Genomic DNA, 24,884 nt, shown 5'->3' with positions numbered 1-24,884 from the left:
GTGGTGGCTATTGGCAATAACTCCAAAAGGTTGGTAATAACTCCAAAAGGTGCTTGTTGTACTTCAGATTATAGGCTTCCAGGAGTGATACGTTCAGTCAAGCTGGTTCTCTGGCTTGCAGTGCAATTCAGGATATTGCTAATATCCATTGCTGTTAGCTGTCTGCACAAGAAATTAGTAAAATGTTAGCCAGCTTCAGCAATAATGCGCAACCTACAGATGATCCCTGTGGGTGGAATAGTCCATCTTGATAAGCTCTTGTTTTCTCACCAAAATGGCCATCTGCAGCTGAACGAGATGCAAGCGCAGTGTGCCCGAGCTTCTGCAGGCAGAGGATACAGTCCTTTATCTTCGATCTTGTTCCACCTACATGCCACCCAGGGAGGTGGAGAGAAATATGTTGTCAGCCCTTCAGGAGTAGGAGGACTGAGCAGCGCTCTGCTGGCAGTTAGTGTGTACACGCGGAGTAACGTAAGGAGAAGGGTGGCGTTAGGCTGCTGGAGCGATGGGATGAGCCTGACAAGGCTGCTGGAGCAAGGGAGAAGGAATCGTCCCTGTGGAGTGAATGGGAGCTGGATGCCAGAGGCCGACCTCTTCTGCTTGGCAGCGGTGGTGTCTCTGAGCACGGGCCCGCAGGTGGTACAACAGCGCTCAGCGAGTGTTGTAAACCAGAGCAAAAACCCCAGGTACTGGAATGTGCCTTTGTTTCAGAGTTGCTTTCGTTGGCTGAATCAGCTGATGTAAATGGTTCTTTCAGAATAAGCTCCCCAGCACTGAGTTGTCTAACCCTGTTCTGTGCTGGGATGGGTGACTGCTCTGCCTTCGGCTCTAGCTAGAGTGACTGGTGGTGTAAAGGATCCCGTATGGGTTCTACATCTCCAGGAGAAGAGCTTCCCGACTTTCAATTCCACCCCTTCTGTGCTTGTTGGTGCCATAACTTTCCAATGCTTTTAAGAAAGCTTTGGGAAAATGGCTAGTGCTCAAATAACGCTGTAATTCTTGTAATGAACCACATTTTTAAGACAGTTATTCATTTATCTTTGTGAAGTTTGAAGATTAAAGGGTGATTGCGTGGCTTGTATGACAGATTTAAAAGCGAAGTTCATGCTGGTTTAGGAATTGAAATACTGACTTCATAAGGCTTGCTCTGCCCAGTGGAGATCTGAAGACCTCAACTTGTGATGTGTCGTAACTTCTACCTTGGGTGCATCAATCCTGAGCGGGGCAGGATTGCTGTAGCTGGATGGGTGTATGGACGTGCACATGTGACAATTTCTTGCCTGCTACTTGTGGGATGGGCAAAAATCACAGACTGTGGCATCCGTTGGTGCTGACTTCTTACTCAGAATGTGGCTGGGAATGGAAACAGCCGAGACTTTCTCAACTCTCCACCCCAGAGGCAGGGGACGCCAGCTGACAGAATGCTGGTTATTGTGATTCTAGGAGGTAAGAGAGTGCAGCGTTATTGTAGAAAGCAGCGGTACTGTTACCTTCGCTAAGTGCAGCGGGGTTGTGTCTGTGATGGGAGCTGGAGGTGCTTTGGTCGCCTTCAGGAAGCAGCAGTGTGTGCCTGGAAGGGAAACGTTGGAGCTGCAGCTCTGCACCATGCAACGTGAGCCAGGGAAGAAGAGCAAAGGCTTTCTGGAATATTAATTGGAATAGGTAAGTTGTTTCTGGAGTCATCGTCCATGAAAAATAACTGTTTTTACGGGATTAACTTGAAATACAGTTGCTGATACCTAGCATTGGTTTGTCATGTGAAATACCTCTGACTGAGAGCTGTAATCTAAGGTGTAGAAGGAGCAGTTGGGTTGTGTCTGGTTGCTGGTTCAGCTGCTAGCTGGAAATGTGCTCTGCAGGTCTCGCAGGAGGATGCTGGCTTCCTGCAGGCGTTGCTCCCGATGGGTGTTAATGCTGCACACGGCTGCAACAACGTAGGCTTGGCATGATTCAAAGTTTAAGACCTGTGTGTGCATGACTGGGGTGTGCTTAAGGGGAATAACTAAGAATAAGATGTTGTACCAGTGGTCCTGTAGCTGGGGGAGCCCTTCCCAGCTCTGATCAGAAGCAGCAGCCTTGGAACAGGACTGCCCAAATGGGGCCTTTGTGCCCAGCCTTGGGGCAGCTGGGTTTGGGGAGGCTGGAAGATGGGCAGCCCTTAGCCATAATGCAGCTAAACTTGTACAAGCTGCGCTGCTCAAGTGTTACCATGCCTCCAAATTGAACGTTTTGAGCAAATTTTGAGTAATTTTTGACTTTGGTTCTCTATCAAGTTGGCTCAGGAGGAGCAGGGCAGTGGCCAACACCAGGGCTTGGAGCAGTCAGGGGTCTTGTGCAGCATTGGGCCTGGTCCTAGCTACGAGCCCTGAGCCTGGCCTGGAAAACGGTCCTGGCAGCTGCAGAATTGGCTTGAAGCAGGAACAAAATTAGAAACTTGGTGCGAGCACTGCTCTCCGTTGGAAGAGCTGGGTGTTTGAAGGGCAGCTGGAACAGCCCGTTGCCCTGACCGCTGCCTTCCTTACAGCGAGGGCTGGTTCAGGGCACGTTCGAGTGCTTGATCTCAGGAGATCAACAGCCAAGATGCCTCTGAATTCCAGAACGTGGCCTGGAGGATGGTGCATTTGTGCTCTGATAACTGAATTTGATTTCTTTTTTCCCCTTGTCCTCCTTCCTGTTGTTCCTGTTGACCTCAGACTGTGTTCTGTGCTCACCTGTTTGCTTCTCGGGCCAATTACTCCTGCGCTCTCTGCAGAGTGACAGTTTCCGTAGGGCTGGGCAGGGTTTCTGCACAGCATCTCCTCTCACGTGGTGGCTGCTACCAGCTCCTGGGGAGAAGTTGAAGCCTCCAGTGTGAGGAGAGCTCGACAGCTCTTCTGCTTTGAGGGCAAGCACGTGAATGTCAGAAGTCTCTGAGTACTCTCCTCTTTGTCTTCCCATGGCTGAGCTTTAAAATCAGACGCTGTGGTTGTGTTTTTAACCTGGTTACAGGACGTATCCACTTAAACGTCCTCTTCCTGCTGGGTTAGGTCCGTGAGAAGATCCTGTTGGATCCTGCGAGGCCGGAGCAGGGCTTGGGTGCTTGGTGTCTTGACTGGGATTGTTTTGCAGCTGCACACATCCGCAGCTGGAGGCACGTCCTAAACTCAAGGCTGAGCATATTCGGGGAACGTTGGATACCTTGATTTTTTTTGGATTGCTTTAATTTCAGAACTGGAGTTACTCTTTTCTGGTGCTGTCTCTAGCAGATGTGCAGGGTCCACCCAATCAGGTCCTACTTTCTTTAGCCATTACTGGGGAAAGAATTGGAAAAGATACTTTTAACTTCAGTGTCAGCTTCCTACTTCTCAAGGAAGCAACATTGTCAAAGTAACCTGCTGCTGATGTCCTATTTTCCCATGCTATGAGCACAGTATCTGCTTGGCTAAGACTCCTAGGGAAAACTCTCTTGTTTGTAGTCTTTCTTAGCCTGTTTTATGAGCGTGGAAAGGTTTTCCTTCAGGAAGACTAGTGGAAAGCTGTACATCAGGGTTTGGCTGAGATTCCTGAAAACAAAATAGCTTGAAATAGAGATCTCTAGCTGAGGTGCCTGTCTGTAGGATGAAGTGTCTTGTGTGTATGAGTCTAAATCATTTCTTTAAGTGTTTCTGCCTGTTCTGGTGCAGTACAAGGTTAGTTCCTAGAACACAGTCAGTATGGGGGGAGGTAATGCACTTCAGGTTGAATTTGTGGAGGAAGACTGTTGCATTGCCATAATTAAGCCTTTGTAGCTTTCCTTTCTGATCCCAGAGGCGTGTGCCCTGGTGCACTACAGAATGGCACTACAGAAATGCTGTTAGCACTGTTTTCTGTTGCCCTTCTGGGGGCCTCATTTGCTTCTCCTGCTTTGGGACTAGAAACTAGGGCTATATTCAAAGCATTAATTCTGTAGCACTACCTGAGAGAACGGAGCTTCAGGAAGAAATAAAAATAGTTTCTCTTTGCCTGTGCATTTAAGAGAAGGTTTTCACTCAGACTCGACAGAACAGAACTTTTCTCTGGTGCTGCTTTCTGTCCTGGAAGTGCCTGGGGGAAGCTGCTTGGTGCTGCCTGCATGAGAGGACAGAAATGCCTGTCTGCTGCGAAGCACAGCTGGAAATGGAGTCTGAAGACAAGATACATTTGGCTGGCTTTCCGAACTGCTTTTGGGTGATGGAGCAGAAGACAGGACTCCCTCCTGTGAGCAGTGCTTTAGGTAGAGGCCATGTGAGTTTTAAGCCTTCCAGTCCTTCGAGTGTGACTCCTGTTTCAGTCCAATTTGATGGTTCTGTGCAAGTACGCTTATTTTTGTGTGTGTGTTGGTACAGCTGCTGGCAGGGTTTCAGAAAATAGGTGGAAAACGTGCTCTTCCCTTGAGTCTTCATGTCCTGTAGGGTTTGGATCCTGATAAGACGAGGGCAGACTACTAGATTTCCGATTTCATTAAGTTAAAAATGTAGCTGAAAGTATTGGAAGGGGTGTGTGTGAAACTGGAGGTGGAATTGAAGAAGTGGTAGCACAAAGAAGGAGCAGCCTGAGGTCAGAGACACCGTGCTTGTGCCTACCGTGCCTGCGGGGTCTCAGTGTCTCACCATCCCACAGCAGATGTTACGTGGGTGAGTCTGGTCGGTGCTTCTGGGGGGAAGCCCAGGTTTTGGTGTGGAGCAGCTCCCAGAAGGGTCCTGTTCACTGCCTGGGGCAGTGTTGGTCTGCTGTGATGGGATGCTGTCAAGGTGAGTGTTAGCAGCTCCTGGAAGTGGTTGTGGCAAGGTTTGAAATAGGAAATGCCAAGGAAACACTTTCCAATCTTTTTTTTTTAGACAGGAGCCCAGCAGCCTGACTCCTTGTCTTCTCTGCAAGCAGATCACGAAAGGGAGTGAGCTTGTTGCTGTGGCTGGCTGATTTCATCTCTATGTAGCCATAATTGACCTAAATGTGTACCTGGGAAAGCTCTACTTACCGCGTTGCTATCTGCAAGCAGGTAATTGCTATCATTGAAACTAAAAGCGGAGATAAAATGAGGTGCTGTGAAGTTCTGTCACCCCTAATTACACCGTGTGTGTCCCTGATAGGATGCTTGCTTCGAGACCTCTCCAGACCCAGTTCTGGGCCTGTTGAGCTGAACTCTCTTTGGGTTTTCTTCTCTCCCATCTTTGCGTGGTCTCTGATTTTCAGAATTGCTGTTACCAGAGCTCTCTTCAACTGTTCCATGGGTTCTGTAAGTTTGGGCTCTTAAAATATTTGTCTGTGTACTGACAAAGAACCGATGATCAAAAGGGGAAGCTACAAGATCAAAGCTCACCCGCGTATCCTGGAGGCAGATTTGCTTGTAAATTAATGAGAGGACATTGCTCCAGCCCTCCTGTAGTCAGTTTGCTGTGGTTTGAATAGAGCAGGAACACTTCTCTGAGTCCTGTGAGCTGACAGCTTTGCTTTTATTCTGTTTGAGTTTATTTACTTTCCTCATCACAGCAGTCATGGCACTGTTGTGCGGTACCTGCAAGCTCTCCGTGTCTCCAGAGTGTTTGTGGTGCCTGACAGACTGCACCCATCGGTCCAATCCTGCTTCCCACTTCTGGGGATGTGGCTAGTGGACGGAGGCATTGCTAAACTGATCCAAGAGACCTGCCTGAAGTGCCTGGCCGTGCTGCGTTCCTGGGTTCTTTTTATTTGCCTTTAAATGGAAGCAGAAAGCAAGTGAAGCCTATTTAATGTAAGCTTGTAAGTTTATTGCCTCTGCCTGCAGACCTTGTTCCCACTGAGTCCTGTGCATGTTTTTCCTGAGTGGATAAACTTTGCATCAAATGAATGACTAATCCTTATCACACAAGTGTTCATCTTTACAATTAAGAGTTCCTGCTCTTTAATTGCACGGTGATTGGACACACTAGTCATGAGTACGTTGGAGAGCTCAAATTCTTCATTTTGTCTCACTGCTGGTAGCAGGAATTTGCTGTGAACGGGGCATTATATTCTGGTTGGATACCCATTATAATTACATTCTCATCTTTGTCTATGTTCAGTGAACCTTTCTTTGAGCAACTTCCAAAAGAACGTACCTTCTTCCACTTTGGGAAAATCTGAATTCTGGGGAAAAAGGGGGAAGATGGGAGCAAGGTCAACATTTTGAGGTCTGCCAGGCTTTCCTTATAGGTTTGGCTAATGGATTATGGTCGAGGCACGGTTGTTTTCTAATGCAGAATACAATAGCTTGCTTGTTTTCTTTTACTTTGGACTGGAATCTCTTAATCCCTTCGGGCTCAAGTGTGAGTATCACATGATTTGGAGGTGTTTGGTTAGTGTGCTTCTGCTGCAGAGCATCCCTGTGCGTAACGGATGAGTAGATCGGGACAGCAGGGAGAAGCAACACGGGAACGTCCAATTTTGGAGACGCATGTTGAAGCTGTTACTGCTTTGTGGGTGTTGTGGGTGTGTGTTCTGGCAGAAATAAGGGCCAGTGGCTGGGCAGTTAGGCTGTTTGCTCTGCAGAGATCAGCTTTCTGCCCTAAAAGTCCTAGCTTGTAGGGAGCGCTCCAGCTTTCGAATATACTGATAGTATCCTCGTACCTCCAGGTGCTCAAACCATGTTTTAGGGGTCTTGGATGGAAACTTCCTTGCAGGAGAGCTAATCCATGGTCCTTCTTTGAGAGCCTGACTGGGACATTGGAGGATACCTGGCTGAGTGATCGCTCATAAAGGCTCCTTGAAGCAAAAGGATTGGAAATGTTCACAAGTGGCTCATCTCAGACAGGAGCTTCTTAAAGAGCTTCAGGATAGTAGCAACACACCTGGTCACTGCAATGTTGCTTTTTCTTTACTTCCAGGTTTAGTAGCTGGACCTAAAATGTTTTCCATGTATCTGGAAGTGGAATTCTAGCTTTCTAAATGGTAGAAATAATGCTGGTACTTGGTGAAGTAACTGCCAAACAGTGATCTCCAGTGGAAGGACTAGACGAGATGAGCATATCATTGGGGTTTTCTAAAACTACTCAGTTTGCAGCATTTTAGAGAATTTACTATCCAATGGTGTGATGCTGACCTGAGGATGGAAGCAAACTCCATTGATTTAGAAGATACTGATCTTGACTGTGGGTGCTGCTTTTTGCCAAATTCGGTGCATTGAGCACCAGGTCACTGTTGCTCTGCTCAGAGTAGCTGCGGTAACTGATGGTAGCAGCAGCTGAAGCCTGCTTCTTCCCAAGCTGTATCACTTGGGTTGAAAGAAATGCAAAAATATTCGGGGAGCTCTACTCCTGGTGGTTCTGCTCATCAGGAAAGCAAAAGACCACTTGTCTGGGCGGAGGTGTTGACATGCAAGCTGGTTTAAGAGCTGTCTGGCTTTCAGTTGCTTGGCCCCTCTAAGCCCTCTGCAGTTTTTCTGCCACCTAGGCGCTTCTGTGAGCTCTTGGAAGGCCAGGAGAAGGGACAGGATGGGAATGGCTCAGTAAGTCACTGAGATAAGAGCAATGCCAACCCTGCTGTTAGGAGTGATTCACCGTGGAGTGGGAAGCAACCCTGAAACCTGCCCGATGCGATGCCTACCTGCGGAGGGTGGTTATGCTCGGTGGTGTCACTGCTGGCTGCTGCCTGAAGTGGCTGGGTGTGGGTTCATCTGGAGTGCTTGGCCCATGGAGCCACGGCCAGAGGAAGAAGGGCTTTTGCTTGATTGTATGAGGTTGGTGTAACAGGGCCACTGAGCTATGTCTCACTTTCTTGTCTCAAGTCTAGTTCTTGTTAAGCTGTTTGTGTAAGGTACGAGTTCAGGTGCTCCTGGCCTTTGAGGGTCACGCCCAGAGAGCAGTCCTATTAAAACTAATAGTGTTCTTGCATCATTCCTTAGACGGTGAGCTCTCACTCAGCGCTAAGGTATGAAGACTTTTCCTCTTGCATAAGAAGACTTGATTTGTTCTGGTTGAGGAAGAAACAGTTTGGCAGCTCACTAAAGGGTAAGTTGTGTGCTGTTGTGCCCTGTAGCTTATTTTTTCTAAGCATTACTATTTCAAGTTACTATCCAGCTTTCTAAACTGTCCTAGTACATCCAACTACCTGATACTAGACCAGTGATTAAGCAGCTGCAGTGATTATCAGGTCAGCTCTTGTTGAATGCAGTCCCTTTACTGCTTCTGGCATACGTCTTGCTTTTAGATGCAAGTTGTTTGGCATTCAAATTAGAGACCTAGCAGGGCTAAGCCTAAACTGCCTGAACTTATTTCAGGGGCACCAAAATTACAATGTGGCGTAATTTCTAAATATCTATAGCAGTTCTTGCTTTTCCTAGTTCAAAAATTCAGTAACTTTTCCTAATTCCGAATTTCCTAGTTCCTACAATTCAGAACTCTTCTTAGTTCTAAAATTCAATAGTAATTCCCTAGTAACTAAAATTCAGTTTTTAGTCTAATCAGGAACACATGCTACCATGTTAAACCCAGCAGAACAAGTAATGTGCTAGTTTAAAAAAAAAAAACAAAACAAAACTTCAATAAACCCTGCAGATTCAGTAATATTTTTTGAGCTAAGTGACTTATCGTAGGCAAGGAGCGATAAGTCACAACATGCCTTGTCAAAAGAAGTCAGTCTCAAATGTAACTCGTATCATGAAAAGAGCAAGAAGGGATTTAATTTTTTTGTGCAAGAATTGCTGTGTTGGAAGTAAGCACATGGGCTGAGGGGAATCTAGTTAAGTTTACGGTTTCAAAAAAGGCATAATGTCAAAAAACTTTCCAAAGATTTGTGTTTAAGCTCTACAATTCTTTTAGTGAATCTTGCCAAGACAGTTAAGAATTCGTAGAGCTAGTGTGAATTTCCAAGCTGGGTGTGGAGCCCAGAATGCTTCTGCAGGTGGAGAGAATGCTCGAGTCTGTTCAGGTAGATTGTCAGCCCCAGTGGTTTTGGTGCTGGAAAGTTGTGGGATTTTTTTTAAGGAGTCTGAAAATGTGGCTGTAAAGTGTGTGTGCTTGTGGTGCAGAGGCACACGGAGCCAGCTGGGTGCTCCACTGCTTGTAGAAGGTTAGCTTTTGAGCTTTCATGAATCAATGAACAGGAAACTTTGAACTGGCGTTCTAGCTCCCATTTCCTAGAACTTCAGGCCTCCTTAGCTGGTTCTGGAAAACTTAGGAGGAAGAACAGGGTCCCTCTGCATGCTTGGTTTTCTTAAGATCTGCGTGGTTATTTGTGGCTCATTAAAATGCAAAAGGTGAAGAATTCCCTAGGCACGATTTAAGGATGGCTTGCTGAGCTGAATGGTGGTAAAACAACTCGGTGCATCATGTTTGCAACAGAAAACAATCAGAATTGCATTTCTATGGAAGTGAGTCAAGTTCTGTGATTCTGTTCTCCCCTAGGTGACTTTATGCTAAGTATTGCTGAAAGACCTGACAGGTTCTGCATGTTGAAACAGATACGGTGGATTAAAACTTGTCTGAGGAATCTCCTGCCTATTAGCTGGCTTCTGAGCAGCCGCTTTACCTGTAACCCTTCAAAAATCAATGCTGATGACTGAGATACTTTGATTTTAATAACATCTTAACTAGAATTCTTAGAGTTTAAACAACGCACGGATATTTTTATGGCATGAGAACGTGGAAGAGAAAGTTGTGAATCTTTCTGTGAAGCTGAGAATCCATAATCATGCTGTGAGTGACAGCTCAGCCTCTAAATGGAATTCAGAGCATCTTTGCCATGTTATAAAAAGCTTGTTGCCTGGTGCTGATCTGTTCCTTCAACATAGAGCTTTTTGTAACCTTTAAACTCTGCAAGTATAGAATAGGAATTTATCCTGTTAAAACCTGCATTTGTTTAAAGAGCCACCTCCTATGTATTCACTGATGTCCCACATCTCTAGATTTCAGTCATTTAAATGCCAAGGTGTGTGTCACTCCAAACTTACTAGGTAAGCTTTTTTTTTTTTTTTAACAAAGAAACCTGAGCTGTAGCAAACAAAACTGTGTCTATTCTGCTAAGCCTTTTTCATTCTTCAGTTTTATTATAGTGTTGAACTCCTGAATTAGTATTTAGGAGCTGAGCTGCAGGTGACTTGTTGGAGAAATTCAGGAGATTCTTCCAAGTAGTTCTTGGATGAGGAGCATCTGACTTCAGCATTATCTTTCAAGTGATGTGTTTTACAGCATTTGATGTCATTTTACAGGTTTTCTGTTTGGGAAGAAAGGGGAAAAGTCCTTACTAGTACCCACTCTGCCAGTTTTGTTTAGATGAGATGCTCTGGTGTGTACTGCGTAAAAGGATCTTAAAAATGAAGCATTGGAAGTAGGTTGAGTGGAAGGGTCCAAAGGCTCCAATTCTGAAGTAAGGATTAAGTGTGATTTGCCTAGATAGGTTTGTCCTACTTACAAACCTTACTGAATTTTGGAATGGGGAAGCAGAAGTTTTTTGTGCAAACCAGCACACTTGCATTAGGTCCTTTCTTAGTCTTTTGTGTTAGTTCGTAAAGCTTTCACAGAAATGCTGCTGGTATTCCCACCACCTGCTCAGCCAAGGTAAGCTCGTACATTCATCACAGCTCACACATGGCTTTTCTTCCTTCCAGTGTTCTGTCACAAGTGACACAGCCTACTTACAGGGAGAATTTGTGTAGAAACCTGCATCTTAACCTTTTTTTTTCCCAGTTGCTTCAGTCCCATGCATCTTCCGTTTAACATGCCATATTCAGCGTGACTGGCCTTATGTACTCTGAGGGGGATTTTTTTGAGGCAATGCTTCTAGACAAAGAATGCTGCAAGAAAAGCATTTAACGAGTGCTTCTGCAGTGCTTTATTCTGCCTCTGTAGCAAAAATGGCCTCTATCCTAAAGTGAAATTGCTGGCTTACAGCAGTCTTCCCTGGGTAGTGCTGCTAGCATGGTGTCGTTGAGGCTGGGTACCAAGCGCAAGGGCTGCTGTGCAAATCATGCGACAGAGCTAAGAATACTGGGTGCCTGAGGGTGCTGGAATGCTGGCCTGAACTTCTGGAGCAGGAAGGACTTGCTACTGATTTCAAGTTACCCCTCAAAAGTACAACTTCTGCAGCAGTTCTGTGTCTTGGGCAAACTGAGCTTAAAAGCATCACCTGCAGCACAGGCAGCTCTGAGGGTTTTACGTACCTGTGGCACCACTTGAGCTCTGCTGGAGATTTATGCAGGAAGTGGAAGCAGATGCATTCCTTTGCGGAGCCCTATTTTATTAATTGTTAACTGAAACAGCTGAATTGCTGGGTTTTGGTATTTGTGGTACCGTTTGATATCCTAGCTGATAATGTTGGTGTGTTTTCCACAGATAAGATGTGCTGACTCCTTGTGGGTTGGGGAGCAGTGAGTTACTGGATTTGTAGATGTTAAGATGGCAATGTATGTAATTCAGTCGCTAGAGCTAGTGCGCTGAAACTTCATGCTGGGAAGTTACTGAGTAACTTGGTTTTGGTCACTGAGCTGCACATAATAATGCTGGTGAACTTAGCAAGGTTAAATGAAGAATGTACAAACAACAAATGTCTCTTTTGGAGCCTGTTCCCAGAGGTAACAAAGCCTTCCTTGGTACTTGTGCAGATACTCATGTGGCTCTGACAAGACTAAGGATTTTGGTATTCCTGTGTAATACCTGTGCAGTTAGGACCTTATCTATTTTGAAGCTTTATTATACCTTACCCGTAAGCGAAGTGGTTACTGGCGAGCTTACTGTAATGCTGAAGGCATGGTTCCCTTCAAACTGCTGGCAAGGGAAATTGAACGTATGCATTGCTGTGTTTGCTCTGGTGTAAGTTACTTCAGAGCATTGGCAGATCCTCCTCTGCGGGATCGTGTATCAGTTTGAGGGAGAAGCTAGTCTGCTAGCACACTTAATCTATTTTTGATTTGTCAGGATCTCAAAGGTAGAAACAAAAAGCACTTTGTCCTGGCTGAGTCTTGTGAAGACTGACACTTGAATCCCTCTTTCTAGTCATCTATTCAGTTATTTCCTTAGCACGTTATACTCACTGAGTGAAGCTCATTGTTCAGTAGAAGAAAACTAAGATCGGGTCACTTCCATACACAGGCTTTCATCTATAGGGTGAACATCTCATACTGACAATTTCAGTTCTGTTGGAACAGCTTCAAGTTCAGTCTTGTCAGTGAAACTTCTCTTGCAACTCTAATAACCCATCTGAGAAATAAAGTCGTGCTGGGCCAAGCCTTACTGCTGCCTTCCATCACATCCCTCCTGCATCCTCTTCCTGAATTGGGCAAGAGGAGTAGCGTGACTGGGGATACCTCCTGGTGGGTACCACGCAGTAGGGCTGCTCGGCAGGTCGTGGAGCTCTTCATCTGAGCTTTAATGAGCAAACAGCCCCCCTTCACTTTTGGTGACCTCTCTGGAGAATCACACATGCTTGCTTATACTTAGGAGAGAAGTCATCTCGCAAAATATCTTGGGAATATTGCGTGCAGGTTTTGGTTCTTGCTTTTTGTGTTATCATGCACCTTTCTTGCTCATTGCTAACCCCAACTGTTTAGATACAGTAAGCGGTCTGAGTCTTTACCCCGCTATTTAAGCTTTTTGACAACTTCCTGAAGCTCTAAGCATCAGGGCTTGAAACTTTTGATGCATATTAGAGCTGTGCCAGAATTTCCATGAGCCTTGCAGGTGATCATAATGCATTCAGTCTATCTGTGAGCAGCTGAGCTTGGTTTTCTACTGCTTGCTTTATGCTTTTCAGGCCTCTGTTTGCTTTATCTTAGTTAAGCAATAATAATTGTTAACTCAAAGCATTAAAGTGAGCTATCATATTGGGAGAACAAACCAACCAAATAAGCAGTATTACAACTTCCTGATAATGAAAATTCCAGTAGTGAAATATTTGATTTAATCTTTAAGCTTGGAGAAAATGGAGGTGGTGATAGAAGAGCTGCCTTATAACTGACTCTCACTTTGGCAAAGCTTGATGTGTGTAGGGAGGGTAACAGCTATTTGTTATGTTAATACAGGGAATGTCTGTTGAGCTGCTTGTTCTTTGAGCATTTGAACATCAAAGAATGTGGTGTCCACTTAAATTCTTTAATTACTGATGCTTCCTCAGCCAGAGTCTGGATGATATTGTCTGCTTCATTCTAGCAATTCTGTCTAGATGTACTTAAGCTCGAAACTGCGGCATTACAAACACTGGAATATTGCTGTCTTCCCTCTGAATCAGACAGTGGAGTCAACCACTTGTCTTTATCCTGAAGAGGGTGTCCAGAGTAGGTAGGAACTGCTCTCTGAGTGATAGTGGACCTTCTAAAAGGGGGCCAGGTGAGACACAAGCATCTAGCATGGTCTCCAAGGCAGTTTCTGTATACAGCTAATATGAACAGAGCACTAAAGATGCTTCTAGTAAAGCTGGATCTTCTGACTGCAGGTGGCTTTGGCAGTTTTCTTGGCATGAAAACTTGGTTAACAAACATTACTGTAGAAATAGTATAGGCACAGCCTCTCAAGATCCAACTGAAGAGCTCTGAGCTTTGACAACTCAGCTTGATGTTCTGTGTAGGAACAGCTCTGACTCCCTGGAGGATGTAAGCACGTGATCAAACAAAGCAGTATCACTGTGCAAGTCAGAATTGCTAAAGCTTCCAGCCTCCCAACTTAGGGCATCAGTTCTGTCTCATTACTCTCTTACACGCTCAGACCTGTTTCTGAACTTGCTCTGTGTTCCTCTGCTTACCTTTAGGCGCTCGTTTCCAGCTCTGTAGGCTGAAGCACAGCTCAGTGCTCTGCTGGTTGGCTGATAGATGTGTGGACACTGACTGCTGGGTAGGCTGCTCGGGACTGCTGCTGCTTGACAGTAGATCCTGTCTGGAGGTGATTGCCACAAGGCTCGCACATGGGTGCTCTTCACACACAGAGATGCTGGCAGAGCTGGGTGTTGAAGCTGTTCCCTACCAGTTCAAAAATTTCTGCTGTAATAAAAACTTGCCCCAAAGCCAGCTTTTGATAATGTACCCTACTGATTTTTTTTCTGTTTTACAGATACTGCTGTGGAATTAGCATTATTTCTTAAATACGGTATTTTAAGCGTTCCACTTACTCTGCAATAATTGCTCATAGAACAATAGTGGGTTTATAGCCTTGGATACCTTTAACAGCATTATGGAAGCTAGCTATCACGTTAACAGAACCATTCTAAATATATTTCAGCATTGCATTCTTGGTGGAGTAATTGTGACGCAAGAACTTGATTCCCGATTATGAATACATCTTCCACATGCACACGTGACAATGACAGCAGCACATGCTGGGTTTGGAGATAGGGTTTCTTTCACTATGACTTGGAGTATGGTACGGGTATCCATTGCTTGTGAAGCATTACGTGAGCTCAGCAGCGTGGGGCTGTTCAGAAGTGGTTGCAAGCTACAGCTCATGGGAAAATCTCAGTCCTTCAACGGAGAATGCATCTTTATTTCTGCAGTCTGTAGGAAAACTATGTGCAGAGCTTGCTTTGGGCTGTTTCATTGAGGGAGGCTTGTCAGGAGGACATAGCTGTTGCCAGCTGCATGAGGAGTCCATCTTCTAGTTCTGATTTCCCAGGCTCTCTGTTTTTCCCTCTTATTTAGGTTTTCCACAGCATACTTCTGTGCTAGTTTATTCCTCAACAGTCAAGTGGTTTGAGATTATCTGAAAGACACTGTCCTAGCATAGCTACCTGATCTCACTGAGGGTGGATTTTCATGATTAGGAAATCGGTAAATAGATCTCTAAATGCTGTCTTAAACTGCCTGGCTTACCTGGAAGGACTAGACGGTCTTTTGGTTAGCATTGACAGCATTAGTTGACCTGAAAGTGGAAAGGAACTAGCCTTGAGTGCTGGGAGACACAACTGTCAATGACTGAAGGAGCTGTACCTTGCCTCAGACTTGCCTTAAGTGTCAAGTTTCTGGCAGTGACAGGCTGACTTCAGTACAAGAGACAGGTGGTAGCTTGGAGCAGGGAGAGTTAAAACTCTCCAAAGTTGAAGGTAAGGGAAGAAAATGTGAAGAAATGACAAGCTACACTGATTCCCTACCTGTGTAAGACCTACACATTAAACTTATGCTGACGTGCTGCTAAAAACATCCTCTCATCCTTCTGCCTGCTGTGGAAGCAAAATGGCAGGCTTCAGTTCCTCCCCGTCTGGCTGCTTTAATTCTTCCTAAGGCTGCCATCAGAGTAGCTCTGCTTCATGCTCTGGCAGTCTTGCTTGAACTGTCAGTGCAGTCTGCAAGCCCCTTTCACTATGAATACTGCTGGCGTAGCAGTTGATTGAGCAGTGGAAGCATGAGTAAGTCTCTCACTGGCTGGTTCTCAAGCCTGACATCATAGCCAAGAATTAGATGGCTCTCTTTCACCATGAGGATAATGAAATAATTCCTACTGCGTTATTCATTAACTCACATTTCATTCAGTGGCTCCTAAGAGGATAACAAGTATGTTAGAGGTGAACTTGCACAAGACTTCTGACATCCTTTTGATAAGATAAGGTTAAAGCTGTGGCAGACGAAGTTTAAACATGACGGTGGTGCCTCGCTGAGGCAAGTGGCATGTGGTGTATTACACTCACTGGCTTTAAACCTAATTGGATTGATTGGGCTTAAAGAAAATAGCCTGAATCTGAAGTTGTTTGAGAAATAACTAATGTACAAAGCATTATTTTCTATTAATTTCACATTAATTTCCTTAATATGAGTGGCTGTACAGTAGGGTGATGTTCAACCTAGTTCAATCCAGGTGCTTCAGGGCACGTAGGGGAGCCCAGCAAATAAAGCGGGGGACCTGCAGCAAAGAAAACACGTGCAGAGAAAAAGCGTTGTGGTGAAGGTCAGTCTTGCCTGATACAAGAGTCTGGTAAAGCATGTTGGGTTTTGAGTGTTAACACTAATGTATATTGAGCACGTATAAGATTTGAATACCTTGTAAGTGTCAGTGCTGTGTCTTCCCATGCGCATGCAGTTTTGTCAGCTTAAACTGCCATATCCTACTCTGCAAGGAAACCTTAAAGGAAAGAAAGATTACCTGCTTTGAGGGTTGCCATTAACATTATGTTCAAAAGTTGTCTAGTTCTATACTAGACAACTCTACCCCTAGCTTTAGGGCTGAGTGTTTTAGAGGGGGCTGTGAGGATTGGCCACCTGACTCATTTTAGCTCTAACACAAGTCCTGGATGACCTGAGCTCCCTAATGAATGGCTGTGGCTGTTGTTCCAGCTCCTCTACCAAATGTGAGCACTGTTTAATTCTTAAGGCTTGCCAAGAAGTTCGTCTCTCTGAAAGAGGTTTATACAATTACTGTACAATTGAGCCAATAAACTAATATAATCAGCTTAAGCTGATGGTGGGAGGAATGCTGATGGGAATATTTAAATGCCTATCCAGTCCCCCAAGTGTCAAAGTGCATCAGTAGTTTACCCATGCAGGTAATAACAGATCTCTGAGGTCTTGTACCTCCGAAACTATCCAGAACTTCCCAGCTGCCCGGTAGCATCTTAACTGGTCTGGTTTTTGTAGAAGCAGTGGATGAGGGAGGAGCAGCTAGGTGGTGGTCTGGTGAGTCAGGTGGCTGCCATCCTGGAGATTTAGATGTGTCCCTGCCCTGCTTTGGATCGTGGTGCTGGGTGGTAAGTTACTGGAAACCTTTACAGTAGTTATGCTATTTTACAGCATGTGTAGTACACCCAGCACCAAAAGCTTAACATCTCCAGGCCAGAGTGCTCATCCCTGCAGCTCCAACTCCCTCAGCTAGTGGAGCTGGATTCCCTGAGTACAGAGCAAATTAGTACAGAACACATAAACCTTGAAAAACTAGACTTCTGTTTTGGGAACTGAAACAAAACCTTTCTGATACCTTGAATTCCTACCATGCTTAATTTTCAGCCTTTTAAGTCCAGTAATGCTGCCTAACTGTATGGGACAGTGTGAAAATACTTAAAACATGGTGAGCGCCATGGAGCTTTACCGGGAGATGTGCTGTAAATTGAGCAGTGTGGTAAAATGACTTTATTCAGAATACCCTGCTGACTACAAGGGTTAGTAAAATGCATATAAAATAATAAAGGTCTGCGTTCAGAGAATGCAGGGCTCCTCTTCCTCAGGGAGTTGTAGAGAGCAGTGAGGCTGCCTCTGAGCCTTCTCTTCTCCAGCCCAAACAGCATAAGTGTCCTCGGCCTTCCTCATAGGACATGCCTTCCAGCCCTTTTACCAGCTTCATTGCCCTCCTCTGGTTGTTTTCAAGGACCTGAACATCCTTCTTGTATTGTGGAGCCCAGAACTGCACACAGTATTCAAGGTGGCACTGTACCAACACTAAACGTAGCGTGAGAATCACCCGAGAGTGGGAAAATGAGTGTGTGGATCTCTTCTATCAGCTTTTTGTCCTTTATTTACTTTATTGTGCAACTAACTACCTGCAACAACCTGAATTCCTAGTCCAAAAATCCATCACCAAAGCATGCCTGTCCTGTCAAGGATCTCTTCCCTTGCAGTGGCATTTGCACGCCAGTGCTTGGACTTCTCAAGCTGTTGTATGTGAAATAGTGAAAAGAAGAAATACTGGCCTGTGTGTTTTTTTTTGAAGATCTGGTTTTAGCACTCATGTTAACGGTAACTGGGAAAAAAATGATTATCTTCATGTCAAGTTTTAAATTGTTCAGACTGAACATAATCAGCAGCAGCTCTAAGTGCTGCTTCATGGATTTCCCTGGTTATTCTGGAAACCTCTACCAGACAAAGACTGCTCTCAGGACAGTTCTGTCAGCTGGGCCTGAAAGTGATGCAGAGAGATTTTTATTTCCCAGCTAATGACACAGATATGGTACTGCTATTGAAACATACCATGGAATTTTCTTGTAATTTGCTTCACAGATCAGCTTAAGCTTGTCAAGTAAGCCTTGCTACATAAGGATGTAGTCTTTCAGCCAGGTAAGGCAGTTTAGTTATATATATATTTTTTTTTTGGCATTTGAATCTAGATGTACAAAATCATATGCAAGCTCTTTCAAAAATAAGGGCTGGATGCTGAGCTGGATCTTACAGTGAGCTGTTATTTATCTGAATGCCAAATGCTTTTTATCACAACTCTGAGCATTTGCTTCTAGAAATTGATTTCACATCTAGATTTATGTATTATACCAAATGTGTAACATCTTGAAATATTTGAAATAAAAGTGAAGTAGGCTGGAGTATTCTGAACGTTGTTCCTATCCTTGTTTTGCCTATCTGCTCAGTGTGAAGGCTTCATGTATCTTTGAGTATTTTTTCTCACTTAAAATGTTCTAAAGATTCCAACTTTAATATGGAACAGGTTTTCTGGAGGAGTTTTTGGAGATGCTCAAACCTTGGCTGGATGAGTCTGTGATCCACTTGATCTACTTGGGACTGTGTCAAATAATGGCTTGACTTAGCAATGTCCAGATGTCCCACTTAACCCATAAAACTACATGTGTGCATCTATCCTGGTTCTTCATGCTTCCCCACTGGGCTTGCAGGGGCAGAATTAACTTCTGCTTTTTCATAATTGAGTGTTGAATCTTGTTCCTGTGACTGTCAACAGCACAGACCTCTGGTGTTGAATGGGAGCCTTTCAGAAGGAAGATTTTACGGAATCACTCAGGTTGGAAAAGCCCTTGGAGATTATCTAGCCCGACCTTTAGCCTAGGACTGATGAGAGCACCACTAAACCATTCTATGAAGTTCTACATCTACACATTTCTTGAAGACCTCCAGAGATGGCAACCAAACCACTTCCCTGTGCAGCCTATTCCAATGCCCCCCAACCCTTTCAGTAAAGAATTTCCCACCTAAACCTCTCCTGGCGCAGCTTCAGGCCATTTCTCCTCATCTTATCACTTGGTGCTTGGGAGAAGAGCCTGATGCCCACCTTGCTACAACCTCCTTTAAGGTCATTGTAAAGTATAGTAAGGTCTCCCCTGAGCTTTCACATTAAACAACCCCAGCTCCTTCAGCCACTCCCCATAAGACTTGTCCTCCAGACCCTTCACCAGCTTTGCAGCCCTTCTCTGGATGCGCTCTAGCACCTTGATGCCCTTCTTGTAGTGAGGGGCCCAAAACTGAACACAGTACTTGAGGTGCAGCCTCACCGGAGCTGAGTACAGAGGGACAATCAGCTCACAGAAGTGAGTCTGGGATTGAACCATATTTAAAATGAAAATTCCTCCCTGATGCATCAGTAACAGAATTACCTGTTGAACTTCTGTAATGCCTGTGGGGAAGATGTGCGGATGTGTTTTATTCAGGTAACATGCTGAAGAGCCCAAGCTTTTTGTTTCCTTAAATTGATGGCTTCTCTCTTAATTACAAGCAAGCCTTTCTTAGTTAACTAGGTTTGCTTTGAGTCACATTAGGAAGGAGTGAATGTTCTTTTAAGGATGAAACACTTAAAAATGTCTTCTTACCGTTCTTCCTTCTCAGAGTTCAGTGTATCTGCCAGTAAGAATGAGTTTCTCTAGGGAAAACAAGTGAGAAGCCAGGGTTTGTTTGGCTTGGATGAATCCATATGAAGTCAAGTTTTGGGGAGAAGCATTCTGGATATTCCCATCAGAGTTCCGCAGGGTGTAAATGACTGTATATACAGATACATTCCTACAACAACTCAACACTAGAAAAAAAGGTTGCTGTAGACAGTGTGCTTCTAGTGATGAGTTGGAGGAATGCTTGCAGACAAGCACATGTTATCCTGGGTTATGAATTTGCCGTGCCTTTTTTTCAAGGGCCTTTAGTGTAAAATATCATACTGGGGCTGTATCTGTTTCTAGTTTAAAATAAAAAATAAAAAATAATCAACTCTACTGAGCATAACATTGATCTAAGTGAGTAGGTAGGCAAACCTGACTTAAATTTTTAGTTTCTATAGAGAAACTCTTTCCTGTTGGTTGACGTAGCCATTGAAATGCTGATTTGAAAGGGGCTGGATGTAGTTACCGTATAGGATTGAGTCCTTTTCCAAATAACGCAGATCTCTGCTCCTGCCCTCGTAAGGAAGCTTGAGCATCCAGGTTAATTGGTTTTTAATTTTAAACATGGAGCAGGGAGGGAGGGAGAGCCTGACTGGTAAATATTGACTGGGGAGGTGTCAAAGCTTGCCCGGTAGCAGAGTTGTGTTCTGTGGCAGAACCCAATTTCAACTCTAACTGAAGCATAGGATTTGGTACATATGTGCCTTAAATCCTTTGGTGCCTCTCTGGAGTGCCTAAATATATTTAACTTTGGTTTCATTCTGTTTATTTTTTTTCTTTTTTTTGAGTAAACATTTTGTTAATCCAAGTAAATTTTTTCTTGGCTCTGAGCATTCCTGCAAATTCAGCGTGAACTAATAAGCTTGTGGACTTGCCATACTACGGAAGCTGTGATAAGAGGAGATTTTTAGGGTGTTGTCATGACTGAACCCAGCCTCCTTGGCTGGTCTGTGCACATGACTTCAGAAGCTGCATTTCTTTGTTTTGACACGTTGAGGATTTGAGTAGGATGGTTGCAGAGCACACTGCCTCCGTTCAGTAGCTGGAGGGTTACTGGGACTGGAAGAAAAAAGGCAATCTGTTCTCAAACACTGCTCTCGTGCCTTCAGAGTTTTGGTTTGACAAAATGACCCTGTCTGAAGACCTCTGTGTGTAATACCAGGCACTGAGCGCACGTAACTAACTTTTAAAACTGGTTACAGGAATCGAAGCACGTTAAGACTTGCTTCAGTTCTCCAGGCTATCTTAAGAGATGTGAGACTGGTTATTTTGCCCCATGCTTCCCCAGTCAGAAGTACAAATGCTGGTTAAATCCTTGCTGTTAGGTTAGCCTCTCAAGTGAGATACAGCCTCGACTGTTCACAACTCCTTGCATTTGGTATGGAGTGCTCTGTCCTTTTTCTGCATTTATTTGTAGGACCTGTTGAACGCTGACCCCCCTCTGCTTGCCTTTTACTCTGGTCCCATCCCCAGGCCTTAGCTGAGCGCAGCTTGCGAACACAAAGCAGCATTTTGCCAGATACACTTCCTGCTTCTGACAATCACTGTGAATGCAAAGAGGTGGAACGAGCTGTCTTAATATTTGGAAGATACTGAAGCTGGTTAATGATAGGAGAAAAGTTGTTTGCTTTTTTTTTTTTCTTGTGGCTTTACTGAATTGAATCAGCTGACCAAAGAAAGGACATGGAGCAGCAGGTTTCTCAGAGGCAGTGTGCTGCTAGATTAGCCAAACCAGTTTGTTTGTCCCTTGTGATCTAAATATAGGAAGCCTCCTTAATTAGGGAAGGCATCTGAGCTCTGTGTCCCTCTTAATGCACAGAGGGAGCCGAAGTTCTGCGATTCTGTGCGCAGCTGAAGGGCAGTGCTAGTACAAGCCTGCTCTCCCTCTGCACCAAGCTGGGCACGGCGCTGGAAGTTCAGGGAAGTTGAAACTGGCGGTGGATTGCTGCGATAAGCTGTTTGTGCTGATCGGGAGGAGGTTAGCAGCTCAGATGGAAGGAGAACAGGGACCTGTTCTGGTAAATCATGTGTCTGGCTTTAAACTGAAACTAGCTGTGGGAATGCCAGCTAGCAGAGAAGGCCTTACACTCGAGCTGCTAGCGTTCCCTTGCTCAGCTTTTTGGTGTTACACGCAGACATGGCTTTATTTCTTCAGCACTTGAGGTCTGCCTTACTGTACCTACACGTACAGGGGCTGAATAGTGAGCCTTGTGGGTGATGCGCAAACAAGGATTTGGACTGCTTTCTAGCAAACAGCTCCCTGTGGTCCTGGAAAAGCAAACCTGATCTTTGAATAACTCCTGAGATGTGATTTGAGGTGGGCACTTCATATGAAAGGGTCTTTTGATTAACGAAAGCTGGCTCTCTACCTAGGTTAGCTCTTTCAGTATGATTACTTGGTTCAATTGTGTTAATCAGCCTTCTTTTGCAGGTGCTAATAAAGAGTTACTTGAACGTACCCTTTTCCTGTGTTGATTTAACTTACTATTTCTATACCACAACCAAACAGTGCTAATGCTGTCGTCCAGCATTCTCACCCCCTGCTGTGGCTGCTGGGGAGACACTAACCCTTAGTTCTGAGGTGGTTGCTGCTGACCAAGTGTCGCTGCTGTGCGTTACAGCCAGAGACAGCTTTGGTTCCTGCTGGTATGGAGGACCTTTTTGCTGAACAGCTCTAATGCACGTGGGGTCTTCTGAGTGGCTTTGAACTGTAAACTCTGCCATTTAAGCAACCTTCTTGGTGCTTTGAGGACTAGGTGAGTAACAGCTTAAGAGATGAGCAAGTTAAGTGTCTAGTTTTAGGAAGAAAGCATCACTGCTCCTGCAGGAATTAAAGTGATCCTTGAGCTGCCTAAAATCCCACAACTGCCTTGAAGTTGCTATGGGCTTTGCTTTTTATCAGCATCTGTCCCGGAAGGACAATGGTGTAGAGTAGTGCTAAACCTGGTATTTTTTGGACCACATCATTGTCTGGCCCTACGGACTGCATTGGTTTGTGTCTGGGAATAGGATGAAGGGGCTGAGATGTCGGAGTTTGTGTAAGGGAAGGAAGAGGAGCGCTTTGGGGAGAGCTGTGGCATCAGTACCCTGTGCTTTTTTACTGCTCAACCTGCTTCAGAGAGCTGAACATTATATATATAGTCTCATATATACACACACAACAAAAACTGTCACACTGGAAAAAGGGGAGGAGATTTAGCAAGTGCCAGGCTGAAAAGCTCCTCTTCCAGGCTGGTGTCAGTCAGTGAACGCTCACTGAGCCTCTCAGGGGCCTTTTCTTCCTGGATGAGGATGGTGATGGTGTGTGTGCATTGTACCCGAATGGCTTGCCTGACAGAGCAGGGTGTTTTGACCGAATCTGTGAATTAGTGGATTAAAATGCCAGTCCCTAAGTGAGCAAGTGGCCTCGAGGTGCAGGTAAGAGCCCAGGCTCCTCGTGGCCTGGCCGTGCAGCTGCTTGGTGCTGGGGCCCTGAGCAGCTCTGGAGGACCCAGTCACGGACACCTTGTAATAACTGCACCTACCCAGTGCTTTCAGGAATAAATGTTTATTCATAGCTGGTATTTGGTATTTAAATAAAGTTGTCTCATGACAAGCATGGGGAGGTCTCTTGTTACAGAGGTTTTAGAAGCTTTGTGCCAGACGAAGCGCAGTGAGAGTGAGGTCAGTGTGTGCACACAGGAGCTAACAGCTGTAGCTCTGTGTACTGGGTCCTGACGTAGCTCAATGAGACAAGATCTTCAGAGTTTCAAGTCACTCGTGAGGAGTCTTCAAACTTTCTCAGTTCATCCCACTTCCAGAACTTTGTTTTTGCGTTGCTTATAGTGTTACATTACTCTCTAGTGTCACGTAGACTTGGGGAAATACAGCCCGTAAGGATGCCTTGGTAGGTGCTGTTTCATGCTGCTCTCCTAGAACTGTGGCTTCCTCTGCTCTGGTGTTCATCTGGGTACAGAAAGGATTGAGGGAGAGAAAAACATTCTTAGAGGTGGGGAGAAAGATGAACAGGAGTTAGGAAGGATGCATATAACCTTCAGGGCTTTGATTAGCAGCCTCTTCTCCCTGTTCCGCTTCTTCGTTTGCAGCCTTTGTTTTAGAAAGGAAATAAAAAGGGAGGGAGAGCTGCCTTGGGAAGGGGCCAGTGAGGATGCTCTGGGGAAAACGGGGAGCACAAGGAGCGAGCTGCGCCCTCACGCTCTTCTGCCACTTCAAATGAAAACTTTCCCTCTGAACTCAGACTTGCTTTTTGTCATCACTTCCAGTCTAACATTGCCACAAAAAGTCATGAAGGTGACTTTTTGGTTTCTTTTTGATGTAATTTTCCTTTCCCAACACAATAGATTACTCTTCTAGCCTGGAATTTACACAAAACTATTCCAGTTTCCACCAACTCAGGCCCCAGGTCAGGATTCTGTGTGCTGTGAGCTTTCAGAGTGAGGACCGCTGGATCCACATCCATCCCTGCGGATCTCTCTGCAGTTTGGTCCTTCTAGATAGATGTTACTTGTCTGTCATGCAAGTAAAATTAAGGAATAAAAGAATTGAAAGAAAAGGGAAATAAGAATAGGCTGTTAATTGAGCTTCAGGCTTCTTGGTGTTTCACGAGGAGATGTGACAGGGAAGTTATGTCCTAGCTTACATGCGAACACAATTGCAGCATGTGAATCTCAGGGCTTTATGAAAAAGGAATTCAAAGAAAAATCTGAAATCTTATAAGAAAAAGCAAAGCTGTCTTCACATTTTGTTTTCAAGCTTGCTGCAGTGTTTTGGCCTAGGTTGGTTTGAGATGAGTGAAGAATAACAATACAGAACTAGTTAGAAACGCTTGCTCCTACTGGAGAATGCTGTAATCCCACCGAAGGGTCTATTGATGTTTATTCTTTACATCCAGTTGGGAAAAATGGGCCTTTCTTCATGCAAGGCTAATTTTGTTCTCAATTACTGTTAGCTGTTAGGGTGCTGCAGTCCCGGCAGTTCTTTTACTGCTTTCATTCTTCCATCGCTTCCATCTTTCATCATATCCCACTGCTTTCCAACCTGGCACTGGTTGCTTAGCTTAATCTGGAAATGTGGGTGAAAGAGAAGACGTGTGGCCATATAACTGGGAAATACCTCCTTGAAGGCCAGCATTTCTCTTCTGGGCACGTGTTAATGCTTTCTGTAAGTCACAGTCTTGCAATACCCAGCCTCAGGACTGGCTGCGCTCAGTTGGATCCCAACACTGTTGTCTCCGTGGCTTTGGCTTGGCTGCAAGACACCCGCATCACCCCGGTGGCAGGCTGGGGAACAGGAGCAAAGTGCTTCTGAGACCAGTGTGAAAATAGTTTTAGGGAGAAGCAAGCTAAAATCTACTAGGTAGGACATGAAAAAGAAATAGAAGAACGGTTTAAGAGAAAACGCGAGCGCAAAGGGAACAACCAAAA

At 44.9% G+C, this 24,884-nt stretch overlaps 1 protein-coding gene across 12 annotated transcripts in view; it reads left to right on the top strand.

Moving 5' to 3' along the window:
• MTMR3 (myotubularin related protein 3) overlaps positions 1–24,884 on the top strand; it is a 79,222-nt gene that overhangs the window by 1,564 nt on the left and 52,774 nt on the right. For 2 of the 12 annotated variants that reach the window (XM_082774286.1, XM_082774287.1), the window contains exon 3: positions 7,856–7,961. The exons of 9 other annotated variants lie outside the window; for them this stretch is intronic. The gene's annotated coding sequence lies outside the window, so the exon portion shown is untranslated. Of the gene's footprint in view, positions 1–7,540; positions 7,691–7,855; positions 7,962–24,884 lie in introns of those variants that run through there. One more of the 12 variants, XM_082774289.1, reaches the window with a different exon arrangement.

The sequence above is a fragment of the Aythya marila genome, assembly GCF_965140915.1.
Source record: "Aythya marila genome assembly, chromosome: 17".
In the NCBI taxonomy this organism is placed as follows: domain Eukaryota; kingdom Metazoa; phylum Chordata; class Aves; order Anseriformes; family Anatidae; genus Aythya; species Aythya marila.
Note: the sequence above shows the minus strand (reverse complement) of the source record. Positions and strands in the feature narration are given on the sequence as shown.